The 26,879-nt window shown below is 38.6% G+C and overlaps 1 long non-coding RNA gene across 1 annotated transcript in view; it reads right to left on the bottom strand.

Annotated features, from left to right (window-relative positions):
* Nucleotides 1–1,752: 1,752 nt before the first annotated feature.
* Nucleotides 1,753–26,879, bottom strand: part of LOC148184961 (uncharacterized) — a 95,193-nt gene continuing 70,066 nt past the window's right edge. Inside the window, exon 3 of the long non-coding RNA XR_015772056.1 lies at nt 1,753–1,856. This is a non-coding gene — a long non-coding RNA (uncharacterized LOC148184961). The remainder of the gene's footprint in view (nt 1,857–26,879) is intronic.

A 26,879-nucleotide genomic window follows, 5' to 3' on the forward strand; every position in this document is an offset into this window, starting at 1 on the left:
AAAAAGCCAACAAAAAACAAACAAACAAAAAAAAAAAAACCCAAAAAAAGGGCAGGTATACACGAGGCTATCTCCAACTTCAGAAGGAAGCTTATCTATCACAAAGGTTCTGTCAGTCTCCCGAGAAGAGGGGCTAATGTGGGATTTCTCTATCAGAATGCAGCTCAATGAATCAAATGTCAGCACGGGGGAGGAGGTGATGAGAATGCACCGGGTACAGGGAAAGAAGGAGCTGATACACAAAAGCTGAAAAGTCTATTTTGCGAGGTCAGAGAGGTGACAGTGGAGACCACTGAATCAGAATGATCTTTTCAGGCTGCAATTCTCATCAGGGTGAGGGATGCTCTCTTTGAAGGAAAAAAATGTTACAGCTATTACATGGTACAGCTGGTACTCAAGTGTAACTGGAAATGAGAACAAAAGTTCACCACTGCTGGCACCAGCTCTCTTTGCAACATCAGAAATACCTGTGAATATTTGGAATTTGGGAGCTAATGGCCTCTGATGGCCATCCACAGTCTAGTTAGATAAAGAGTAATGCCTTCTACTCCACTTCTTACATTTGCTATGAGCTCACACTCTCACTTTGTACCACTTTCAAGCAGATCAGCTACTGACAAAGTGAAACAAAGCTTATTAAAAAAGGCAATGTTAAAAAAAAACCCCATGACTTATTAGCGAATGAAAGTTAATTGTTTCCTTCCAAATCACAAGTTAAACCAGCAGGTTGAGAACCACCTCTAAGACAAACACTCACACCTGAGTTCCTATTATTGAGGTGATGGAGACAATGATAATCTACAGAAGTGAATGCAGAGGTTGCACTCCTGACAGCTTTAGATTGCTTTGTCTAAATTAATAACAACTCTGAATAAAAGCCATCAAGTCCATCTGTACAGTCTCACAGTTAACTTTTCCATTAGTGTCACTGACCTCCCAGGGGCCTCTTCTTCTACTTCATATGTTTATGGACAAGACATAAATGACCCCGTATGCATCAGCTGGTCTCAGTGAGCATCTCTCTCCCTCTCCTCCTCTTCTATCCATCAAAACTCTTCCCTGTGATTACACCACATGCCAGGAACACAGTCATACCTTGAAATGCTAAATGAAAGGCCTACCAGCTCATCTGGGAATGCTTACTCATGCAGGCTCGGTGTGAAGCAGGGGCACTGCAGCTGATGAGGCTGTTGCACCTGCGTGTGTGAGTGGCACAAGTGCCTCTTGCAGACAGATCCCTCCCGCTTTCCACTCGGCTTTTCCTTTCTCCTGCTCAGCAGGCAGGGAGTTTAGAAGGAATAGGGGGTGTGCATGATGAAGGCACACACAGAATGTGTGAAATAATAAACCTTTCACCTCCACTCGAGGCACAGCTCCTGTCGTGAGGCTCTGGATGCGGTGCCGAGCTCCGGCTCAAGGATTCTTGCTCAACCTGGGATGGAGTCACCAGGCTGCCTGGGGAACACAGGTAACACTGGAATTAAAATCACCTCTGAGAACATCTCTTTATTCTCATGGATTGATTTATTTTGTCACTGTGACTCAAAAGATCAGATAATCAACAAGAGCTGTTGTCAAATGGGTGTTTCCCAAATACATTAAAATGCTCAATTCTAGAGTTGCACTTGGGTCCCTAAAGGACTTTCAGGAAGGCCTCTGGGAAAAAAAAAAAAAGCTTGAAAATAGCCTGAAATTCAGGACAAACTGAGTTTGGCTGATCCCAATCACAGTTCTGCTGAGGGACAATACTTACCCCTCACAATGCTGCCAGCCGATGCGGTGAGCAGCTTTCCTGTGGCACTTACTGTTAAGCACATCGTGTGGCCTGATGGGTTTATGATGTGGACAGACAAGCCCTGAAGAGTAAAACATAGAGACTCATTGCCAGAGTGACCTACAGCAGAATTAAAGTGAGGTCTCCAAGGGTGGAAGGGGAGTGTATCCATCACCTGCTCCTTGCAAGCACCCCCCCAGCCACAGAGCTGATACCCAGTATAATTCATTGCCAAATCAGCTTCTGGACACAGGATAATGAAATACTATTTATTGATTTGCATTTTCATTGCAAGGGAGGAAAAGAAGCCAATCAAGCTGGTTTGGTGTGGGAATTTCAAAGCATTTGTCTCGCATATAGATAATACATTGATATTTTATTGACACTATAATAAAACCTTGCAGCCTATAAATATTGGGCTTTCTCCTTTCTAAAAAAGGAAAGAAATTTCAGTACAACAAAGCATATGTTACAGATTCTGAAGTGATCCTCCCTGCACACTTAGTCCAGATTTCAGGGTGCCTGTTCCTTTTCTATTGTGGCACTTGCAAGAGGTTTGAACTAAATTGGAATAAAAGCAATATCAATTTGAAATTAAACGCATCCCACATTAACACAGAGGCAAAATACCTGTCTGCACAGAAGGGGGCCTTTCAGGTAGAAAAATCCTCACAGGAAAAGCTTTGATTAATGGCCTAACTATGGGTTAAAATAACTCTTAAAAAAATATTGTAAATATACCAAAATTCAAAATTATTAAAATTCTGCTTATTAAAATGTCTTTATAAAAAGAAAACTTCAGGAAAAAAAAGCAAAACAAAAGCATATTATAAAGCATCTTAATGGTCTTCTCTCTAGTATAAATATAACTGTTTGTCAATATAATTATGCAAATGGATCTTGGCTTTTATTGAAAATTCATCAGTAGCAGGAAAATGCCAGAAAAAAGCAAACTCTCAGCACCAAAATGATGAAGCTTTTTGCCACGCTCCTCTTTCTGTTTGGAGACATGAACAAAGACTGCAAAAGTTTATGGAAAAATTCCCCGTTGCATAGAAGGAGTTTAAAAAAAAAAAAATTAAAGCACCCTCAGAATATTCAAGGCACAAGTAACAAAAACCAGGATGGGATTAGTCCAATGAAAATTTTCACACAACCAGGACATCTCGCTGTTTGTCTGGGATTTAACAATTTTTCTTTTTTTTTCTCTAAAATTTGCAATGCTTTCATCAGGCAAAATTTTGCTTGATGCATTTAGATTCATTGCTCATGCACTGGTTCTGCAGAAGCTGTAAAAATACCCTGAAGTCTAGAGACACCCTTAAGTCTCTGACTTCAATGCAAATTAAGCCTGTTTTTGAATGGGTACTGCATAAAATAGGTTATCATTGAGAATATTTGGAATTCGAAACTCACTTCCCATTTTTGTCCCATAGAATTAGCATAGCATTTATTGCTCCAGTGAATATTCCCTTTATATTCCTTAGAATATTCATGGAAATTAAATGGAAGAGAGGTACAATCAGCTTCATTGAAAATTCAAATGAATGTTTTCTATTTTTGGCAACACTCCTCACACATCATTAAAAACCAAAACAGTTATTCCGTGCAAAATGCAAATAAAAATAAACAAACAAACAAAAAAATGCCCTGGAGCTCCCTTTCCCTGCCATTGAAAATATCCCCTCCTGCCACCCTTCCTCCTCCTCATCATCATTCCCTGGTGACACAGGAGCCACATCCTTTTGGGACTTGCTGCTCCCAAGAGATTTGGTTGATGTGGGCCTGCAGCTTCCAGGAGAAGGAAAATGGGTTGAGGATACAAAATGAGTGTATAAAACAAGCTGATACCAGAAAGAACCACAACCTACTCCTCCCCTCACTCATTTCCTTCTGGCCTGTCAGCTGTGTGTCATGTGCAATGGGCAACCGCCTAAAAATGGCAAAAAGAAACTTAAAAAATGAATTTTATGATGAGGTGGTGCTCTCCAAATGGAAAGTTGCAAAATAAGTGGTTGTATAAAGCAAACCAATGGCTTTGTAATTTAATTTAATTTTTTTTCCCACTTCTGCTACTTCAAAACTGTCTTCAGCACACCACTTTTCACAGTGACATCAAAACTATCTTTTCACACGAGGAGTTGAAATCCCTGCCACTATAAGTAGACTGAACCCAATAATGAGGCCTAAGGAAGAGGCACATTTGGGTTCCATGTATAAGGGAGGGGAAAAATTACACAGCATCTAATCCTGGCCAAAATCAGGTGGCAACAAGTTCAGCCCATTGGACACACAACCTGCTGAAAGCTGAAAATCAGCTCCCACCCTGCCCAGAGTGACAGGGACACACAGCCTGGGGACACCTGGGACACCTGGGGACAGCTGTGTGGGTCATGGTGTGGGGCTGCTCCCCCAAACCAGCAGGACATTCCCCATGGACAAATCACCCCCCTTTACCTGCAGGCCCATCTTTCCTGCCCTCAGTGCACACCAATCACCTTTAATCACTTCTCCATGAATATTTATTTTGGCTTAAAATAGGAAATATTAGGAGAACACCTCACACAGCAATGTGTTTTTTACAAAGCAACTCAGAGGAGGCCACTCTGTCAAACCCCAGCTTGACACCAGCTGCCATGAAAGGCTGATCCATCTGAAATGTCAATACATCATTTCAAATGTTCTCACTCAGAGCTGCTTGAAGCATCCAAAGGCAGCAAAATCAAAGGGAATGTTCTCCCTTTCTTCAGGGAAAAAAAAAAATAAGAAAAAGAAAAGGAGTGAAAATAGAAAGGCAATTAAGTTTTCCCCCTAGAAGCAGCCCCTTCACATTAAAAGGGTGGTACTTCAAAAAGCCAGTGAAGAGGGAGACAGTGTGTGTTTCAGACAAGTTAAGTGAAGAATCCAGGACAGAGTGATAGGCTTGTCATGCAGGAAATACAGCATTTCAACTAGGAGTTAGAAATTAGAAATGAGCTAGAAGCCAAATTAGTTCTCTATGCACAGTGCCCACCTAAAAGTGGAGCCAAAAAGCACAACACTGGCAAAGGCACTCTCATACTCCTCTCATGAGGGATTATCTGCAGAGCTTTGGCTTTGTGTCTCATCAAAATATTAATTGTGAGAAAAAAGGACAGCCCAGCCAGGACGTGCAGCTGATGCTGGCCTAGAAATCAGATTAAAAGGAAATAAAATTCAGTGCTTGGGGACAAATTTCTTCAGGCATTTCTCCTAGCCCCAGGCAGAGAACAAAGATCATGTCTTGCATTTCTACCCTACCATGGTGGTACCATCACTTCTGATGGCACTCAGGGGTTGGCAAGGGAATTCTGAGATATTCCCTTCATGCTCCCTTCCCCTCTTCCATGAGAGCCCCTCTGTTTCAGGCCTCTTTCATCTTCTTTTCCCTAAAAAGCCAGTCAGGAACACAGTTGGGATGCAGGGGCTGAGTCTCTTTGGGCTTTCCACCCTCTCTCTCTCTCTAAAAGCACCAGGGCTGTTGTGATGCCAAGCCAACAGAGACAAGGAGAGGAAATCTGAACACTTCAACCAGGCCAGCCAGCTTCACTTTAAAGAGAAAGCCCCTGGGAAACAGAATAAATATCCAGAAAATCAAACAAAAGTTCCCTCTGGAATTTTTTTTTTTTTCCCACTGGTTTCCATGCACTTGCACAAAGCCTGATACCACTGAAATACTTGTGGTGTTTGGGAAGGATGCAAAAATGAGCACATAGGAACCAAATACTATGCAAAGCCTCTATTTCTGGTAAGACTGCTCTGAGTTTAAAATTGCCTGTCATTTTTATCTGTGTAGGAAATTATCTGTATCTTTAATGTGAGATTAATGGAGTTGAGCACTTCTGGATCACTGGCTACCGTGCTGCATGGATATTTTTTGTATTGAAATGATATTAAATCAACAATAAGGCCTCCATTTGGCATAAATTTCACAAGCACATCTGAAAAAAGAAGGAAGCAATTCACAGAAATACAAAAAAATGTTGAACAATATTTTTAAAAATAATATTTGAGGAGTGGGGGGGAAAATTATTTCTATTGAATATATGTATCCATATGCTGAGCATGTATTCTTTGATGTTATTGAATGTTTATAATCTAGGAAGAGTATGACTTCTTTTAAACTTCATCCAACAGTCTTAAGCACAAAAGTACTTTTGTTCCTGCTTGTTTCGTTTGTCATTTTTACAATCATGAGCATATCTATTATTTCACACTATTAAAAGTTTCTAATAGATTTTTATTTTTCTTTGAGTAGAGAGACTACCAGAAAATGTAATCAACCTTTAAAAGATGAACTTTTCACTTATTACTGACCATTTCTGAAAAATTCAATCATATTTCAAAAGAAATATCATATTCCATTACTCAAAAGAAAAACTTTTTATCAAATTCAATATTCTCTTAAAATAATACTTCCAAATATTACTCAAACCCTTCATCTTTTTTGTTCCATGTTCAAAAAGTTTGAGGTAAAATTTCCCAGAGACAAATGGTATCTCAAGGTAAGAACACAATGGCCATGGAGAGCACAGTGACTGAAAGGCAGATGAATGTCTAAAGGCTTTTATCACAACTTTATTTGCTACTTTCATCCTCAGGTGTCTTTTCCAAAGTTCCCTCATTGCAAAAAGTGACAAAATTAATGAAAAAATAACAAAAATGCAATGGCTCAGTCTGAGATTTTCCTTTGAAGTGCTTTTTATGAGCTGAAGACCCATCCTGAAACTGTCTTACCCCTGCAAATGCAGGAATAAATGTAAACTGCTGGAATGGGAATATTGCAAGTATTTCAACACAATGCAACACCACCACTGCACTGACACCAGTAGGAAACCTGATGAACTGCCAGTGGATTTGGAAATTGATGGTCTTATTAAAGCTCCTGATGCTGGTGGGATCAGCCAATGGGGTTTAACTCAAAGGATATTTTAAAGGTTTTCTTTTTAAGCTGAAAATTCACACAGCATTCAGGCTTTTTTTTCAAAGTCTTATTGATGTCTTTTGGGTTTTTTTACATCTAGTTTTCTCTCTCTTTTTTTTCTTCTTTCTGCTACCAAATTCACTAATGATATCAAGATACATTTTGGTTTTCCCCCTTTCTGAATTTTCTCTGTTTTGTTTTTTTTTTTTTTCTGAAATAATCTTTCCTGCTATTTTATAAAAAGCAACTCATACAATCCATCATCTCACACAATAAGGGACTAAGATCCCCATTTCAGGAAAGTGTGATTTAAAACGTGGCTCTTTTCCCCAAAAACTCCAGCAGTCATTTTTGTACTGCATCAGTTCCTCAGGCCCCAGTTGGGCTGGAGTTAAGATCTGTGCAAACACACAAATGGAGGGGGCTCATCTTTGAAGTGGTCACTCAGCATCACCCAATAAAGGACTATCAAAAAGGAAAAGTGCTTTTGAATATTTCCTCATTTCCATGTGGTGCAGAAGCACACCAGCTTTTGCTTAATATTAAGACACCCTTCAAAGCTACAAAAGTTAAAACATTTCTTAATGCTGTATACACTGAGACAATTGGACAATACTTCAAAGCCCTTGGGTTTAAATCTTTTGGTATCACTACCATTCAAGTAAAAAGTATTTATACAACATTGTCAAACAAAAGTTATTTTGCAGCTAATCTGACATAGTTTTGGAACAGAAGATAATAAAAATCTATTGCATCCTGTTTATTTTCTGAAAAGGGTGAAACGTGATCAGATGGGGCATTTTAGCTCTGAAAAACCTTAAAAACACTGACATTGCTTACATGATTTCAGTATCGAGTATTTATCAGCTCTAAACCAGGAAAGGTGCAGAATAAAATTCAACAAGCTTTCCAAAAGAGTGCAGGGAAGGATCAGATAAGGCCAGCCATTCCTGATGGGGCATGTGAACCAGAAACACTAAGATGTATTCCTCTATAAATCCATATGATTGAGAAACTCTCCAAAATATTAAGATAATGTGCGACCTCTTATTAATAGCAAAAGAAACTTCTTGCTGCCTATTCCTTGGCTGCGAGCTGGAAACAATTTTATTAATTCATTCCTCTGCTACTGAGAAGTTTATGTGAGCATTTTCCACAAGTTTGGGAAGTGTTCAATCATCAGCTTTTTACCTTTGTTTCCTTCTAATTCAGCTGCTTTAGAATGAGAGGTAAATGCACCCATGCCTGTAAATATTCAGCTTTTCCTTTCCTGCATCACCTCCCACTCCTGTAACAGCCAAATACTGAGGGGATAATCCACACAGCAGCCTGAAAAAATAACATAAAACCCACCACAATCTACCTGTCTCTGCTGCTTATGGAGCTTATAAATATCACTGCTCATTTAATTTTATTTTTAATTCTATGGTTTGTTTTTTTTTTTTTAATCTATGTTTTGGAAACCTAATAATTCATCTTTTCCAGGCATATCATTAGTTTTACAAGGTAAAATAATTCACTTCACTCTATTTGATGTATTAGATATTTAAATAAGCCACTAACTAGATGAACCAGAGAAATAGGCAGGATACTGGGTGAATACACATGAAACTCAGATACCTGAGTTTTCAGTTCAATCAACAACAAAAGTGTTGCCCTCCAAAACAGCTTTTCAAGCTTTCCTTCAACAATCACGTCCTCATAAAAAGCAGAGAGATTTACCTTGGATCTGATGTGTTTGTCAAACTGTTTGACATCAGAAATCAACCTAGAAAAAGAAGATTTCAGCACTATTTTTTAGAGCTGGATATTTACCCTCGGGCAGAAGCACACAGGTGCTGGAAGCCTTGACAGTTCACAACCCATTGGCCATCTCCAGTTGAGGAGAACAAGAACTTCTCAGGGCTGAGACTGAGCCCTGGGGTGGGATATGGGGCCATGCAGCCCCCCAGGTTTCTGAACTCCCCCTCTCAGTGGCCATCAGTCCAGGTCTCAGTAAGAGAGAATATTTATTTTGTTTGTAGTCAAAAGAGAACTGTCAGGCACTGTGGAGTACCAGGCACCAGCACTGCTCAGGGGTCCCCATCTGAGGTGAAATGGGAAATCAAATTCCCAGTTTAACTTAAAGATGTGCATAAATCAAAGGCTCTCTGTAACTCTGAGTAACCCACAGCATTGCAAAATTAATTTCAAAACTGAAAACCTGCCACATCCCCCGCATGATTTTTCCTGAGTTTATATTTCATTGTTATTCCATAAAAAAGAATTTTTAATTCATGTTCTTGAAATCAAAAAAACAAAATCATAGAACTTTGTATTATGCTGCATTTCTATTTATTTTATGTGCATATATTTGATCCAATCCTGTTTGGATTGCAAGGAAATGTTATGAAAAACAAAAATATTATCATGACAGTTAAATACTTTGGTTCAGTCCCACATCCAAGAATATTCAATGTAATTTTATACAGGTACTTGGAAAGTATGCCTTTCTTCAGAGCCACACAACTTCCACTGGACAGCACATATAATCCACAGTTATCTAAACATTAATTCCTATTTTAATCACTAGTTTACTTGTTCTCATTTAGATTTCCTAAGTCAAATGCAACACTCACAAAGATACAGTTTTTCTGAGCAGAGACTATAGAAGCAGCCAAGTAGATTCTATTTTTTAGTTCCATTTTCCGTTTCCCAAGCGAGTTAAGCAGATCCTAAGTGTCACTGAAAGTGACTTTTGAAACTCATGCAAGAATGTCAGCAACTCTACTGCTTGTATATAATTTTCTACATCCTGAAAACAGTAGTTTACATGGAAGCAGGACTGAAATGTCATGACACAGCAGAATTTCAATTGCTTGGATGTTTAAACTGTGCTTTTCCTGTTTTTGAATGTATTTTGGTTCTCTTCAAGATGAAATTATATCCTAAATTCCTGAGATTTATGAAAATTACTTTTAGTAGAAATGCCAAAACTCTTGTAGCTTTTAGCAGCAAAAGTTTAACAATTACATTTTCAATAAAAACAAAGCAAGACAAATCTTAAGCTTAATTCCAGCTCCACTTCTGGAACAAAGGCAAACAGATTCGATTTTACTTTCACTTAAATATTGCAAGTGGGAATCAATAGAATTATAGAACTGTCAATACTGGAAGAGACCTGTGAGATCATCCAGTCCAATTGTCCACCCAGCACTGCCCCTGTAGCCCCATAACACCTGAACAATGAAAAGATTTCATCTAATATCCAATCTGAATTTCCCCAGCCTCATCTTAACACCTTTTCCTCACATCCTCTCACTGCAGGTACAGCAGAAGAGAAGGAAATCACCTTTCAAATAGTCAGTAAATAATTTTTAAAAACTCAGCTCTGCACAACCTGCATTTAAAAAGGGCAGAAATAATCAAAATAGCAAGAAGAGTAGCAAACTTTTCCAGATATTACTCTGGCTAATGAAGTGAGAGGTGAAAGTAAACTGTCTGAATATATTTTGCCATAAAAATTGTGTCCTGGAACAATCTCCTGCCAAAGGAGAAGATAACAACAGAGGCCCTGAAGGATTTGTTACTGTGACTGATTTTGTTTAACGGGTTCATACAAATTGTTTGGAAAAATGAAAGAGGCTGTAGCTTGTCAAAAACTGCAGATTTATTAGAAAGAGCAATAATAGATGGAACCCTATCAGGGCTAGGGAATAAACAGGAGGAATCTGAATAGGGTAGGACAATAGGGATTGAGAGATCATCTGCAGTGTCAGGAGATATGATATAATGCCTTTAGGGAGGCCCAGCAAAGGATTAAAAATAACTCAAGTTTGACAAGTCACAGAGCAGATGAATCATGGCTAATGACAAAAAGAAACAGCACGCAGACAGGATCACACAATTTGTGTCACGCAGCAGTAAGGAAGTCAAAAGGTCAGTGAAGAACTGGGAAGTGAATCAGGCAGTTGTGCTGTGGATTCTCGTCACATAAACAGTTTTCAACTTTTAGGAGAGCATTTTCAGATTCTGTGTGCTTTTTACAGAGAGCAGTGATTTTTTTATTTTTTATTTTTTGAAAATTATTTTTTCGTTTAGCCAGGATTTTTCTCCTTTTTGTTATCACAACTGCATAATAATAAGAGGAAAACAACAGTTGGAATAAACACTTAAAACTAGAAATTGATCAGTAATTACTGTGATGTACCAGGGGAAAGGGGAATTGCAGTGAAATTCCTCTTCTCTCTTTTGGCAGATTATCTAAAGGACTGCCTTACAAAATGTTTTCTCTGTTTCTCTGACAGTTTCTTAGGGAATGTGTTTTTATGGCAGGGAAAAGGGGGAAAGGAAGAGGGGAAAACAATGCTCACAAATCTCTGAAAAGGGAAATATGTCATTGCCACAACAGGCAGAGCAACAAACAAGCTCTGAGAATTTCACAGTCAGACAACAAAAATGCTCCATCCAGTGAGATTCTAGAACTCTCACATTTTCAAAGCCATGCACAAAAGTAGATACTGACACACTCTTGAAATCCAAATTTTCTTCAGAATTCTTCTTACCATTTCCTACTCTGCTCACCCTCAGGGCCTAGTCCTGTAATCCGCTATAATAATTCTCAATAACTATATTGCAAAGTTGCAAAGTCATGTTTATGCCACAGATTGAACTACTTGTACTTATACCAGTTAGAAATATCTCTAATGGTGAAATTATATTAAAAAATAATACTAAAACTAGATTTTTCACCTGTCAAATAATGGTTCAAAGTAGATATATTTCCCTCAGAACAGCAAGATTTTCTTGTTTATGTTTAAAAAGATATGCACTGCCTATGTGAATTGCACAGATTTTAAGTAAAACAGCTTCTCTGTTTGAAAGCATAAACATTAACTATTAGCTTCTACTTAAAAAGGGATAAATTGTATTAATGTCACTTAGAAATTAAAATACATTGACATTTTATTTCATTTCAAACTTGTGACAAACATTGACATTTTGACTGTTCTCAGAAAATGAGATTACAGTTCCAGGCTTTGATTCAGGGTAGGCTAGTTCAAAATCACGAAACTAACTTAATAATGATGAGAAAAGAACTTTTGGATTGATGTATCTGTAGACTCAATTCATGCAAGTCACACTTGAACCTGCCTGTGAAAGTGACTGATCAGAAACAGCAGATTTGCCAATAAAGAAAAATTATTAGAAGAACCTCTCAACATATTTTTTCTTATTTCTTGTTTTACTGTGAAAGTGACCAGTCTATATTTTAGTGTCAATTTTTTTCTGAGAAAAACTAAAACAAAATATAGTTTCAATTAGGAAAAAAAACAAAGCTTCAATTCTCCATCCTAATAGGTAGAGCCATAACCACACAACACCTGCACATATTAAGGTCATTTTCCATCTTTCCCACAACTTCCAAGGACATTCCTGTGGTATAGAATATTTATTTTTATTTTAATGGTAAGTAATCATTTAAAACTTTCATGTAATTAAAAAAAAAAGCATGACTCCTAAGGATTTCAGTATTGTTGAATATGGTAAGAAAAAAAGTCAATTAATTTAAAAATAAATCACTAGAGAGTGAAAGCAGAAGTTTTCTACTGTGAGCTCTGCATTCCAATAGAGCACCTTGATTCATTGACAGAGCATTTTCCCAACAGAAACAAACACTAACTGCAAAATAAACAGCAACAAAACAGTAATTCCAGGTTCAGTTACTATTTCTAGGGAGCTACTTCTACAAACACTGAAATTAGGATTATAATTCCACTTGAAGTAAGGGAAAACCAGCCAGGGAAGTGGCTCTGCACACACTCTTTGGTTCATTCAGAGCTCCAAGTTCTTTGCTGATAAAAAAATCATCAGTAACCCTCTTATGTCTATGAATTTTGTTTTGAACAAGGCTCAAGCAGATATTCCTTTTAAAGCTCCATCAAAAATAATTTATTTAATTCCTCTGCTCTGGAGTTAAAGCTTGGATCTTTACCCAGAGTGACTGGACCTGTTGCAAAGTAGCTAAAAGCTGTCATAATATTTCTTTAATGAATGCAAGCCTTATTGAAAAATAAAACACAATATGAATAAATTTGTGCCTGTTCTGACTGTGAATTTCAGAGCTAATGCTGTACAGCATAAGGCTAAGCAGTGCTCAGGGATAATTTGTGCTTTTAATTTGTGAGGGGTTTTTTGACACAAGCCAGGGGTCAGGTTTCATTTTTGTTTCAATTCACAGCACAGCAGACCAGTGTAACTCAATAATTTTTTATATATTTACTTATTTGGTTTCCAAATCTGGCACAGGGCAGACCCTGGCTTCTCTTCACAGAAGTCTTTCCCCAGAACCTTTTCTCCTGTGCCCACTATACCAGTCTAGATGTGAACCTATGAACTGAGAACAGGAAGATCAGCAAGGAAATAATGGGAATAACTTGGTTTTTCAGAGTTACCCTGCAGCTCCACCTCAGCTCTAAATGTAAAGCTGTCTCCTTGAGTCCCACCTGACTGCAAATTCTCATTAACACTTGGCAATTTGAACAACTGCAGTGGTAATTTCATGAGAAGATTTGGCATTAACAAGAGACCAAGGAATAAATAAAGGAAATTGAAAGGGGTTTTTTTCATCCTTGCTTCTTTCAGGGTTTTTTTTTCACTGTTTAATGCCACCTTCTATTGTACACATTCAATTGTCCCCCAGCCTTGCCCAGGATGGTTACAACTATAAAAGTGCCTGAAACCAAACACACACATCTGCTCATAGAACAACTGCCAAGAGAAATTCCTGTACTTATGCAGAGCCTTGTATTGTCCTGAAAACTTGAACTTTACCTCTTTTGAAGCTAAAATATAATTATGGACTAGATTATGGTACTATGTTTAAACAATTTGTCCCAATTATCCAGAAAACTGTGTTTAAGGATTTATTGAAAGTACTGGGAAGGAGGGAAAGGTGACAATTATGATTATTAAATTATACTTCATATCAAGAGACCTAGGCTGCACGATCCTGTCACTTGTATAGACACAAAAAAGGATGCAACATGTGAAGCTGAAGAATAATCCTGTGAGAATTACTGGAATGATTTTGAAGAGAACAAAACTGGCACCAGATGAAAAATGAGCCTAAACTTTAATACATCTAAGGTATATTAAATATTGGTCCCATTTCACTGTCAGCATCCAAGCTGTTAAAAGAATTACCACTTAAGGTGCAAGGAATCATGTGCCTTTTTGTCCCAGGGGATGCAAAGGAGAATTATTGAAATCTGATGACAATAAGCCGATGAAGTGAGATGCTCTCAGCTCAGCACTGGCTGTGACAGGCATCTCTACAAGAAATTGATGATGGGTGAAATCAGCCTTACATACTTTCAGATGAGCCTCAGCCCATCTTTTTGCCTTTTTTTCCCCATTGTTAACTTGAAAAAAAAATCACTTCTTCAGCTAATGTATCTTTATTATCTACTTTCTAACTCTTTCAAGGAGCTGTTTTCCTCAGCTGTTGGACAAACCCTGCTCATGCTAAAAACAAGACTTGCACTTTATAAAACTTTTATTTTTTTTTTAAATCTACTGAATGGATATTTTAAAATAGCTGCTGCCTCCCTTTCCCATTAGAGCTGGCCAAATCCTGTGCAAGTGATTGCTTTATTGTGGAGTCCAACTTTTGGCTCCCTGGTGCCAAAAGGCATAATAGATAAACAGCTGGAGCATTCTCTTCACTTGGAGATTACATTTGCCAAGAATGCTTTTGACTGTGAAAGCAAACACACACACAGACACGCACAGACAGGCACACCAGGGAGAGGCTGAGAAAATCATCTCTGGAAAGCTGTAAACATTGCTCATTCCTTCTTTTGGGATGTTCTGTTATGATTAGGACTAGGCTGTGGAAGGAACCCATAGTGCAGGAGAAAAACCACGCACAGAGATGGAAAATGAATTCCCTAAGATCATAAAGAGAAGCTACAACACAGACAGGAATGGAAAGGCAACAACATCCACACTGATATCCACACCATTCATTCATTCATTCATTCATTCATTCATTCATTCTCTCCCTGTTCCTGGGAAATCTGGATTGTACATTTAACTCCTTGTGGATTCTGCATCTAGCTCAGTGCAATTTACTACTGTGTACGTCTCCACACATGTAGGCCATGAAAAAGGACTTATTTTAGAGAACATCCATATGCTACAAGCTGAAATCCTTAAGGAGAAGCAATGATACCAAGAAGAAAGGGATGCAACCAATGTGATGTGGGATTATTTTAGCACTTCTAACCAGCCAAGCACAGCAGCTGCAGTCAAGACCAAGGAAAAGGTGAGAAGATGTGACTGCTTGGATTTAGGATCCTGGGAGGAAGGTCTGGAGATCATTTCTGTGTAGACAAAGTTGACACACAAGCCACGTGTCTCAGTCACTGAGAGGCGATCTCCAGCAGGAAAGGGTGAGGGATAGATGAAACCAAAATGAAGGTGCCACCCTAAAACCTGAGGAAACCTGCAGGGGTGGTAGGCAGGAAAATTCCAAGGAAGTACAGAGGAAAGGATGGTTTGGAGAGAATGTGAGGGGAACCTGAAGGGAAGGAGCTACCGGCAGCGCACACAGAGAGGTCATTCAGGAATTTAGAGGTGAGGAAGGAAGTGGATAGTTTTAAGAGATGGAAAGGTCAGGATCAAGTTTAAAATTACTGGTGTTGGATGAGGCTCTGAGCAAGCTGAGCTGGTTGTAAGATGCTCACTGCAAAGGGGGTTCCACCCTCAAAAATCCCTTCCAACCCAAGCTATGCCATGATTCCATGACAGATTTTGACAGAGTGGACTTTTACCGGGGAAAGAAGAAACTTGACCAGAAGAGGTTTGTTAGGTTTTCACAAGGGTGAGGGAGGTAGGCTCGGGGCTAAGCTTATTGGGAGGTTTAAGGATGGGCATTAAGACCATCTGCCCAAAAGAACTTACACTTTCCACAGCCCAAATTCTTGCCCAGCCTGGGACTTTGCAGAGATTCAGCTTTTGTTAATACATGGATCAAACTCACACACGAGCTCCGAGTGTGAAATATCCCATCCGGCCTGCAGCTCTCACCAGCCCTGAGACAGAAATAATAATAATGTGGTGAAATGGGATATGGCACCCACCATCTGGCAGCTGTGCAAACAAGAAGAAGAACCCTATGAAGAACATTATGGCACGTTTGGGGACCTGCTGATTACACTGCACGTCTAAGGTTAGACATTTTGGTGTGTAAAACTTGAGAACACAGTCTAAATCGTAGATAATTTAATAGGTTGCACATGGACTTCATCTCCAGTTTATTAATTCTTTTTTTATTCAACAATGTATCCCTTTCTAAAAGACTTTATTGCTTTTATGATGAGCTTTTTAGGCTGTAGTTTCAAACACATGAAGCTGAAAAAAATAATTACTTTTCTGTAACATAGGAATATGCAAAATGGTTGGGTCCTATCAAGGTGTTCAGCACTGCCATAGAGCTGAGATTGTATTTCAGATTAATCTATCACCTGCACAGACAGCAAATCCTCTTCCCCTTACAAAGACCAAGGGGGTTTTTATTCATACCTTCTTACCCTTTTCTTCCCCCCCTCATGAAGAAGAACAACAGAAAGTGATTAAGGAGAGTGTGTTAATAAAAGAGCTCTTTAAATCAACAAGCTTATGGATTTTGAAGGACTGCCAGGAGAGTCATTAACAGAAAAATATTCAAAAGGCACTTAAACGTGTTCTTTGACTTCAATAGATTTGTTTCTGTCACCTCACAAGAAAACAGAACAACAGAGAGCTCAGCCTCATCCCCTGGCTGGTTCTGTGTGCTCGGCAGCGCATTTCAATTACCCACTCAAGCCTGCCTGTGCTGCCAGAATTCCCTCTCTTGCTCCCTTTCCATCCAAGAAACCCTCAATTTTCCTTTACCTACCACACATGGGCTATTTCTGCTGTTTGAAGCTCTGACTTCCCACTTCTTTAAGCTATCTCTATTTACCAGGCCAGCATTATCTCATCACACACAACTTTTACATGGTCCCCTATGCATTCCTGCATTCTTTTTTCAATCTCCTCTCACTGCCTCATGCCAAATTCCTCAACTCTCTGAAATGCAGTGATGTGTACATCAGTATGGTGCTGCAGCAGATGGTGCTTGGGAGAAGAGAGACCAAGTTCACAAATAAAATGGACCAACCTAAAATTACAGATGGTTAAGATTTCCAGTTTTGGAGGAGTTTGAATCAGATGCCACAGTAACTTGGAAACAGACCTCAAGCATCTTGAACCCATGGTCCTACAAGTAACTGGCCTTAGCATCACCAAGGAAAATTTTTTTCCTCTCAGCTCCCCTATAAATGCAGGAACTTTATCAGCTGATACTGATTCCCCTCCTCCTTCATGCTGTCTCAGGACTTGAAAGCATTGCTGCAGAATGTGGAGCTGCAGAAAATTTGTTTTCAATGGAGTTCTGTTTCCTCAGGTGTTCTGTCACCCCCCACAACAATACCTTTACACTTTTTATACATCCCCTAGCCTAACCCTATGGTTTTCTGCCTCATCTCATCCTTTGTCATAACCCCAGCTCCTTCCCTCCTGGTTTTTCCTCTTTAACACTCAGCTTTCCTTCCATGACTACATACAATTTTGGTTTTGTTGACTCCCTTGGCAAGGAACAGAACATGCTGTGACCAGTCCAGCTCTGTGCATCCTGATGACCACTGCCTTGCTTCTGTCAAGCACCAACATTAACTAAGTCTCCTTTCTGATCCCAGATGTTGACTTCCACAAAATTCTGTCAAATTTGGCATGTGGAGTGACTGCTTAAGCCTCATTTCCTTAGGAAACCAGCTAAAACATTTCACTTCCTTTCTCCAAACTGGATTAAATAACTGCAAGCTGGATGGTGCAGCAGCAGGACAAACATGACCTGGTCAGGAACGGCGCCAGGGCTCACAGGTGCTTCTCTCCAAGGCTAAGGAAAACAGCTCACGGTGTTGACTCATCTTTCAGCCCTCAGATTCTCTTAATTGCTCAGTGAATTATTCACCCCAGCCTGCTCTTCCCTCCCTCAGTCCTCTCACATCTCCTTTGCCCTGAATTTGCCTCCAACACCTTCCCCTGAAGCACCAATTGCAAAATCAAAAAGTTTGCTCCCATTTCCACAGCATCAAGGATAGACCTTTCTGAGGGTCTGAGCTGGAAGACAAGGCAGAGAAACACTTTGAAGTCCTGAATGATGAGTGAGCACGTTGTAATACTCAGAGTACTTCTGCAATTAACAAAATATCCTTCAGGGGAAGGATGAACGTGTTCTAATGCTGGAGAAGAACTGAAACTGGTCAAGTATTTGTGACAAAATACAAAAGGAGGATGGATCAGCAGTAAAGCACAAGCTGACACAGCACTGTGCTTATCAGTCCTTCATTTAACTGGGAAAACCACTCTTTTTCACTGTACAATACATTCCTTTGAAACACACAAATCTTGTAGTAACACAGCTTTTCTCCCACTGAATTCAGCAAAATAAATGGCATTTGAAGTTACCTTCTTAGTAGCACTCAAAGCTTAACATGTTATCCATATTATATATTGAAATCAAGGATCTGAGCTGTTTGAACCAGTCTAAAAGACGCAAGAAATACTCAATTAAACGCTGGCTATAAGATCTTGGTTTTTAAAGAGCAGAGTTTGTACATGTAAGACTGGAAAAAACAGCAGCTCTGCTTCCCTAGATCCTGCCAGTGAGATATTTCAGAGAGGTTACAAATCTTAATTGAGCACAGCACCACATGTCAGGAAAGGTAAGTAGTGTCACTTGTGTGCCAAGGAGGAGGAAAGGAGGACAATGGGAAGGAGCAAGAGGTCAAGCCTGGGGAGCAGGACAGCCTGGATTAACAGCCAGGCACTGCTAGATCTCAATCCAACCTTAAAAATCTCAGCTTCACAACAAACAAAAAAAATCGGTGGTCAAATGTGATTGAGTTTGAGAGACTGTTCTATAATCGATCATGACAAGGTTAATTCTCCAAAACTCTCACTAGCAGATGCTAATCTACCCTGGAGTACATCCATGATTCCAGAATAATTATGAATGCAAGTCCCCAAAAGCAGTTTCTAAGGGAAGAATTGTGCATAGCTTTCTTTTTTTATTCCTTTACTCTGTTTCCCAAATTAACGAGGGACACACAAAATCACAAACAAAACCTTTAGCAAACACCTCACAATAAAACTAAAACATAACTAACATCACACCTAGGAGAGGTGATGGCTGTACAGAGGGATTTAAAAAACAATTGAGCTCAATGAGTTTTGAACAAACTTTTGCACTGCCAGGGGGGAAAAAAACAAACAACAAAACAAAAAAATCCAAGCAAATCAAAGCAAAAAAAAAGAAAAAAGGACATCCCAGAAGTCCAATCAACAACAGATAAATAACATGTTCCCTGTGAGGTTTCTACCAGTGTCTGGAGAAATAATACTGTGAGTACACAGTCGAAATCCCAGTATCATCAAGCCCTGCATGAAAGAGGAAACTGACAGAGAAATTAGCAAGAATGAGAAATTCTGGAAGGAAAAAAACCCCACAAAATTTAAATTATGGAATTAAATGAGAAGGGAAGACATGGACTTATAAGCTGTTATCTCCTGCTGGTGGATTGATGTCAGTGAAACACCTTTCTAAGTGGAAAAACACAGCATTTTTTCCCCAAAAATTCAAATGTTTTGCTGCCTGTTCTGGAGGGATCACCCTCACACTGTGTTCACATTGCTTTTCCCCACCCACCAGTAGACAGTAAGGGTTTTATATCAAGCACAACACATGAAAGGAAATGTACACCTCCAAAAACCTGAAATCTCCTGGAGGGAGCCCATCACAGCATGAGGAGCTTTTCCACACTGATTGCAGTTGTTCTGAGAACAAAGTGGTCGGGACTGAAGCACAGCCATGCAATTTCCCAAACAGAAGTCACAAAGTTGCTTTTTCTGAGGTTTTTTTAAATTTTTGTGGCCTCTTTCGCTCACTGGTCGTGACAAATACAAGCCCTCCCTAAAATAAAACAATCTGAGCACCTGTGCACCCTGTTCAGTCCATTCTTCTTCAAGTGAAGCATAATTTGGGGTATTTTCTCTTATCCTTGGACATCTCTTAGGAAACTTACTGAACTTTGATAATCTTTGAGACTTCAGTTACATTTTCAAGTTAATTTAAAACAGAGGAATGAATTTCAAAATAGTTTGGGAGGGGAGAGAGAGAGAGAGAGAGAGAGAGAGAGGGTGGGACTGAGAAAACAACTAATCAAACTTTGTTTCCTTGGGACACAAGCCTAAAAAACCATTCTTCTTGGGAAGCTGGCTTTAGGACACAATGTTAGAGTTTGGGCTCTGTAGCAGGCAGCATCAGCTTAAGAAACAAACCAAACTTATCAACTAAAACCCCAGCTATTCTTAAAAAATATTTTGAGAATTGCAAGGAAAAAGAAGAAAAAACAGGAAAAACCCCTCAACACTCAAACAAAATCCACCATTGCACAGTTATTCAGTCTTCAAATAGAGGCAAGACTCTCCAGTGGTCCCTGTGGTTTCACCTGTGCTTTCTCAAAGCATTTTGACCTTTCTGACTGCTTTTTATTAGTCAGAATTCAAGGGAAGAGAGAAAATGTCCACAGATATGGAGAGGCAGAAAAACAGGTAAAGAATGAAGAACTGAATCCCTGGAGCTGACTAAAGCAGCACCTACCCAAGCATGGCTATAACATTGTTATTTCTGCAGTCAAACAATCAGCTGCTTGCCTGGCATCAAAGAGAACTACTTGATGAATGGGGAGGTGTGAATTTGCTGAGAATTTTTTCCAGAAGTTAAATAATTTCATTGCAGTGGCAGTGAGGTCAGTGAAGCATAAATCCAAGAATACATCTCTAATTAAGTGATAACGCTAATTGGATCTGAGTTTATTTCCTGATTAGAGCCTGCACTGCTGAGATAAATGCCAAGGAAAATCTGAGGGAAAGATTTTTCTTCTTTAAACTCCTGCTGAGAGGCAAACTATGATTTGATTTGATCACAACATTATTTTTAATGTTTAAAATGCCTTGAAACAACAGAGATGACATTACTTTCATCACTTAAGGAGATGCAAAAAGCAAGTGAGCTGATACATGACCATCACTTGATTCCTGAGCTCTGAGGTTTTTGGTATTAAAAATCTGAGTGAATGAGGGCCCATTGAAATACAAAGAGATGCTGTGCTTGCTGTATATTAAATAAATAAAATTTCCATTTTTCTGGTTAAAAAATAGGAAAGAAAAATTTAAACCACCACAAAGAAACAAACAAAATCCCCACAACCCCATAAAACCAAAAGTTTCTGGTATTAACTACAGTCAAACAAATAGCTTAAGTAAATTTCTCAAGTAGGCACTGACACTTGTGGAAAATCTAATTTGATTTTACTTAGGAAGAAAGAAGCAAAAAGGCAGTGAGGAAGTTGATCCAGTTAGTAATTTGCTTGAGGACACATTTCCCTTCAAGTGCAAAAACGTGTCATTGATATTAGGTATCTCACTGGATTGCATCAAAGTGCTAAATTCGTTGCAGAACCAATCCCTAAATCTCCAGGTGTAACAGCAGGAAAGCAAACGTGGATGTGAAACCACAGAACTGCAGCAGAAATGTCTCCCCAGGTCTAAAGGATTGGCTCCCAGCAGTGGAATTTTCCCAGAGGTCTCAGTAAGGGGTTAACTCAGATGCCAAGCAAATATAATTTAGATGTCAACATTGTTAATTATTTAATTGCTCATAAAAGCACAATTGGTGCAGACTCGGCTATGAATGACATCTCATTCCCAAGGCAAGCTGGGGGGAAGGGAGGCTGGCTTTGGGAAATATCTCAGTTTGTGTTGCTCCTACATTCCCCCACTGCCACAGGCAGCTGTCCCAAGCACCCAGCAGGGAGGATTCTTCCCAAAAATCCCCTTGGAGATCCCATGGATTCACCCACTGTCACAGAAGGGCTCAGGAGTGTGACCAGCTCTGCTCCTTGTCCAGGAGGATACCAAAGCCATCAACACCATTTTTTGTGTCACGTGTAATAACGTCTGATCAGCAACAATTAGCTGTAATTAGGAGTAATTACTCTTCCTCACAGATCTACCATTCTGAATTTATCCTTCTGTGCTCATCCTGAATGTGATACGTTGTTTTGTCAGACCTCTTGTCTGGTTGGATTTTTAACCACAACACCTCTAAGCTGAATAAAAAAACCAAAACCATTCCACACTGGTGGAAACTGTTTTTCATTAATAATTTTGTTCTTTACTGAAACAGAAATTTTCATCGAATAACTTATTGAAAAAAAGAATTCCCTTTAACATTGCATCTGGAGATGTATACATAAAATAAATATTTCATATTCAAAAAAAGCGAAAACCAAAATGTGAAAAAATGACATTTTTCCCTTCTATGATATTTATGACTCTCCCTAGCTGGGACAGAGTGCCTGACTATCTGCTATAGGTATTGCCACACACACATAGCTCTAAAATTCTGTTTATTATGGTTATCAAATATGTTCTTGTGTCACATTGTAGGATGTCCTATAGATTCATTCTACACTTAACAGGACTTTTATTAATAAACTTGTCAAAGAAACCCAAACTAAACCACAAAATAACAAAAAAAAATCCTGTGGTTGTTAGGCTGATTTAAAATCATGTATGACTTTTTTCAAAATCCCAGCTGAAGTTTTTAAGTTGCCACTTTGGAATGAAATAATTAGGAACTGCAAAACATAATTTTTGAATTTCAAGTGAAATGGCATAAAACCAGAAAAATTTTGCATAATAATTTGCATAATATTTGTATAACATTTTTGTAATAATGTTCAGTGTGCTAAACAGATGAACTCCCACTCTCCACATATTTCTGTACCATAACCCTACAGGAATCAGACTTGTTCTGCTTTGTGTCCTAAAGAAAGGAATTAGACTTAAATAAAACATATCCATCCCCACCAAAAATCTCAACAATTTCCTATTTAAATCACTTCACAGATTTACAATCTATTCATATTTTCCTTCAAGAGATTTGGATTATTTCCAAATTACCAGGTAGTCTGATAAAATTTGGGCATTACAGGTCAAAACCACATGACCAAAAGTATTTTGGTGGGAGAATTTTTTGAGAAGTGAGTTTCTAAAGAAGATAAGCTTTTGTGAATACTTCCTATTATCCCATTAGCATGTTTTCTGACCTCTGGACTTGGAAATCTCTTGCACAGTCTGGATTCTTAATCTCATTTAAACCCATATTTAAATGCAGAATAACTGATTAGCCAATGTCCTTTGTGCTACACAACCACACATTTAATGCTTTTATAATTAAAATCGTCATCCATTGCTTTTTATTTCACTAACTTTGCACTGAAAAAAGCCACAATGGGGGTAATACTCTGCGTCTTTTTCCTGCAAATTCAAGGATTTGGGTTTTTCCACAAGAAAAACAGTATTAAAACCACACTTTCCTCCAAAGATATTTGCTGGGTTATAGAGTAACACTTCATAATTCTTTTAAAGATGATCTGTATTCAGAGTTTAAGTTTTGTCTATAAACCTCATTTCTTTAAATTATGATGCTTGGTACTGTGTACTGCTCTTACAAAATGCTTTTAAGTAACACAGATATTACAAGATCACAAATTCAACTTTCTTTGTATTCTCTCTTGCTGTTCAAGTGAAATGAGATTCAACCTCTACTTCTTATATTCTATTCACCATAATTCAATAAAATGAGATTGTTTGAGTTAGGAGGTTACATTTTTCCCCCTCAAATCTCAGAAATTCTAAATATTTTATATTTCAAATTAGATCTTGCCACACAGCTTGAATATTGTGAGGGACTCACAAAGTATTTGTAAAGTGAAACACACTTAGAAAGACTTATTAATTGCCTCCATTACTCTCTACTTCTTTTGTTTCTTATTTTGAATTGTAGGACAAACGATTCTCATTCTTTCAAAGCCACAAATACAACATTCAAATTTTCATGGTGAGTGCAAAGCTGGGAGAGTGACATTAAAACTAATTTCATATGGGAAACTATCAAAATTGTCTTTACTTACTTCCATTGCTTTACAGATCGCTTGCTGTATTTACTATGACTTTTTGTTTTAGTAAATCAAGGAAAACTAAGCAAAAGTGCCTCTTTTAATTCCCTAAACTTAGTTTTTGTATCATTTGTGAAATTAGCAATTGCCTATAAGAAAATTCTTATATGAAAATCCAATATTTTTTCTAAAATGAAGCATTAAATAAAAATAATTTACTGAAAATTAGCGTATCCATTAATATATGAAAATATGTATGTATTTCTACTAAAATTATACTTTTAATACTGTAAACTACACCGTGGTGTGGATGTTAATTCAGAGCAGGCTTTGAGAAATGCAACTGTTTATTTCACAGAGTTTCACCAGGGATATCCTTTAAAGGGTATGTGCTGATTATTACTGCACAGGTTTATGATTCATTGAATTAAAGCTTTGGACTGAGATGGCTCAATTAACCTCATCTGCAAATAATTTACAAAACAGAACACCACGAGTATGATACCAATCCCTAAATGTCTGGGTTTTTTCCTGTATCAAAATCCACATGCTATTAACTGCCATTAATGATGCTGGTATTTAAAATGGGATTAAGGATTTCACACCGGGGATGAAAAACAAGACCAAAGACACTTTTTTTTTCTTTTAATTCGGTTACACTCGTTTGAAAAACAAAATCAAGGTTATCTAAACTGAAAACAAGGGCCAGAGAGTCATCAGAAGGGGGAATCTATTTTTTATCCACCTTGAGGCTACATAACTCTAGTTGTGTAGCAGAATATTCCTGTTTCCTGACACATTCAGCTGATCCCTTATTCTCTTATTCCACCACTAAAGCTGCTCCTATTCTCTGGGGGAAGAATATGGGAGACACCATGGTTAGGAAACAAAATAGGTACAGCACATTTATAATTAATGGTATAAGAGATTGAATTTAGTTAGAAATACAATTTAAGGAGCAGAGAAACAAATATACAATGAAAAGCTAATTAAGTGATGCCACGTACTGCTTGGTGTCACTGTCATTTTTCCCAGCTTTCCTAGGAAAATAAATGTAGTTTTCAATTTTGTCAAACATAAACTCAAAATTTTAATCAACCGATACCTCCTAAGTCAATTGGTAATTGTGGTTTTGCTTGAATGCCAATTCTAGTTTTAATTTTTTTTCTTTGCCTGCTCCTGGCAGTGGTTCTCAGCACTGTTCTGACTTTCATGTGCCTGCCTTCACAATTTCCTGGAGTGAAAAGGAACATTGTCCCTTAACAGGTGCAAGGAGTTGGGCTTAAACAGGCAAACATCCCACAGACACCTGATTTATAAAACTGCACACCCAGCCTGGTAACTTTTCCTCCTCCCAAACGCAGAACATGTGACACCAGCGAAGCTTTGGTGAAGGGGGGAAAAAAAATAAAAATAAAAATACAAGGGGAAGAGAGCCCCAGCCTTCTTCTCTGGTTGTGTGGGCTGCTCTGCTCTGGTTGCGTGATCAAAACAGAAAGGAAAAGCACGACAGATAATCCCTGAATACCCAGCCTTTAAATATGCAGGAGCCTTAGGCACGCAGCAGCACGGTAGGTAAATGCATCATCCAAATTGGAGGTGTGGAGGCAACAGACAGCAAACCCCCTCACCCCAGCCTCAGACAACTTTGAGCTCCTTTGCTACAAGCGAAAATTTACCAAATTAAAGGGTGAGGGACGACTAAGCAAAGTTGATGTATGATTTGGGGTCATAACAAAGCTGTCGCTTTTCATATTTATCTAACGAGCAGTTGACTTGCAAATGCCATCAGGTACGTGCTCATCACCTCTGTTTGCACCTATCACCCTTGTGACAGCATTTTAGAGCCAAAAAAGAGAAAATAATCATTATTTGGCTCTCTTCTATATTAAACCAATGTTTTTCAAAGTGCCAGACAAAACTCATTTAATGCATATACTGCACCTACTAAATTATTGTTACATCCAGGGAACAAAATTTGTAAAGAAATAAATTCCTCACTTAAATATAAAACCCTAGGATGCTGACAGGAGATGCACTCTGCAAAATGCATGGAATAGAAAGCAGTATTTAGCAAACTCACACTATCACACTCAGAGCTCAGCACACTGGGCTGAAAAACAGTTTCAATTGTAGGAAAACCAGCACTCTCCTGCACCATTCCAACAGCAATCTCCCTGCACAGCCTCTTGGAGCACCTGATAACAAACACAACAAATTCAGCCCAGCTCCCATCTGCAGAACCAGAAATATGCTCCTACGTGCAGGTCATTTGCTAAGCAATGAGTTTCAAAAGATGACTTTCTCCTGCAGGATTTCTCAAGGGAGCAGGTTGAAAACATGCCTGAGTGCTCCCCAAGCTCCAAAACAGTGTCCCAGATTCAGTTCTCTTCTCCCCACGCCCTGCTGGAATCCCAGGTCAAATCCTACCCATCACCTCGGACCCTGCCATGTCCATGCCAGACACTTAATTTTTTTAAAAAGGAAGGAGTTTTTAACATTATACCGTGATGGAGAAAGCTGCAAGCGTAAATAGAAGAGCTATTAGGCAATAGGGGGAAGCAAATATCATCAGCAAACAGCATCAAGATTGTACAAAGTGAAAAAGAAATACCAGCATAAAGCATAAACAAGGTTATGCTTAATCACAATGATAGCAAAAGTCAATTCATGATTTTCACTGTGGTTTGGCTACCATTAACTAAAATTCACTTGTAAAGAGATTTCCCATCACACAAGGAAATAATCCTAGCTATTTTCCACAGTTTTCTACTACAGAGAAAATTCCCCTCAGTTCCTTAGCTAGCAGTAAAGCTAAATGAGCTACAAAGAACCCAGCTTCTAATTGTTAGTGAAGTGAATGAACCAGAGTTAAAAATACAGTCTCAGTCACAATATTTCATTTTATGGTGTTATAAAATCCAGGTATACTAATCACCCCAGCAATTAGATGAAATCATACTTAAGTGAATAGTTAATTATAATGAAATTCACTCCTCCTCTACCTGCCTCCCCAAACCAGGGAAAGAAGGAATGAACCTACTTCAGCGTGCTAACTGCGAAAAATAAA

This window comes from Pseudopodoces humilis, chromosome 2 (assembly GCF_049639895.1).
Source record: "Pseudopodoces humilis isolate 2021_Gansu_Grassland_sample_001 chromosome 2, ASM4963989v1, whole genome shotgun sequence".
Lineage (NCBI taxonomy): Eukaryota > Metazoa > Chordata > Aves > Passeriformes > Paridae > Pseudopodoces > Pseudopodoces humilis.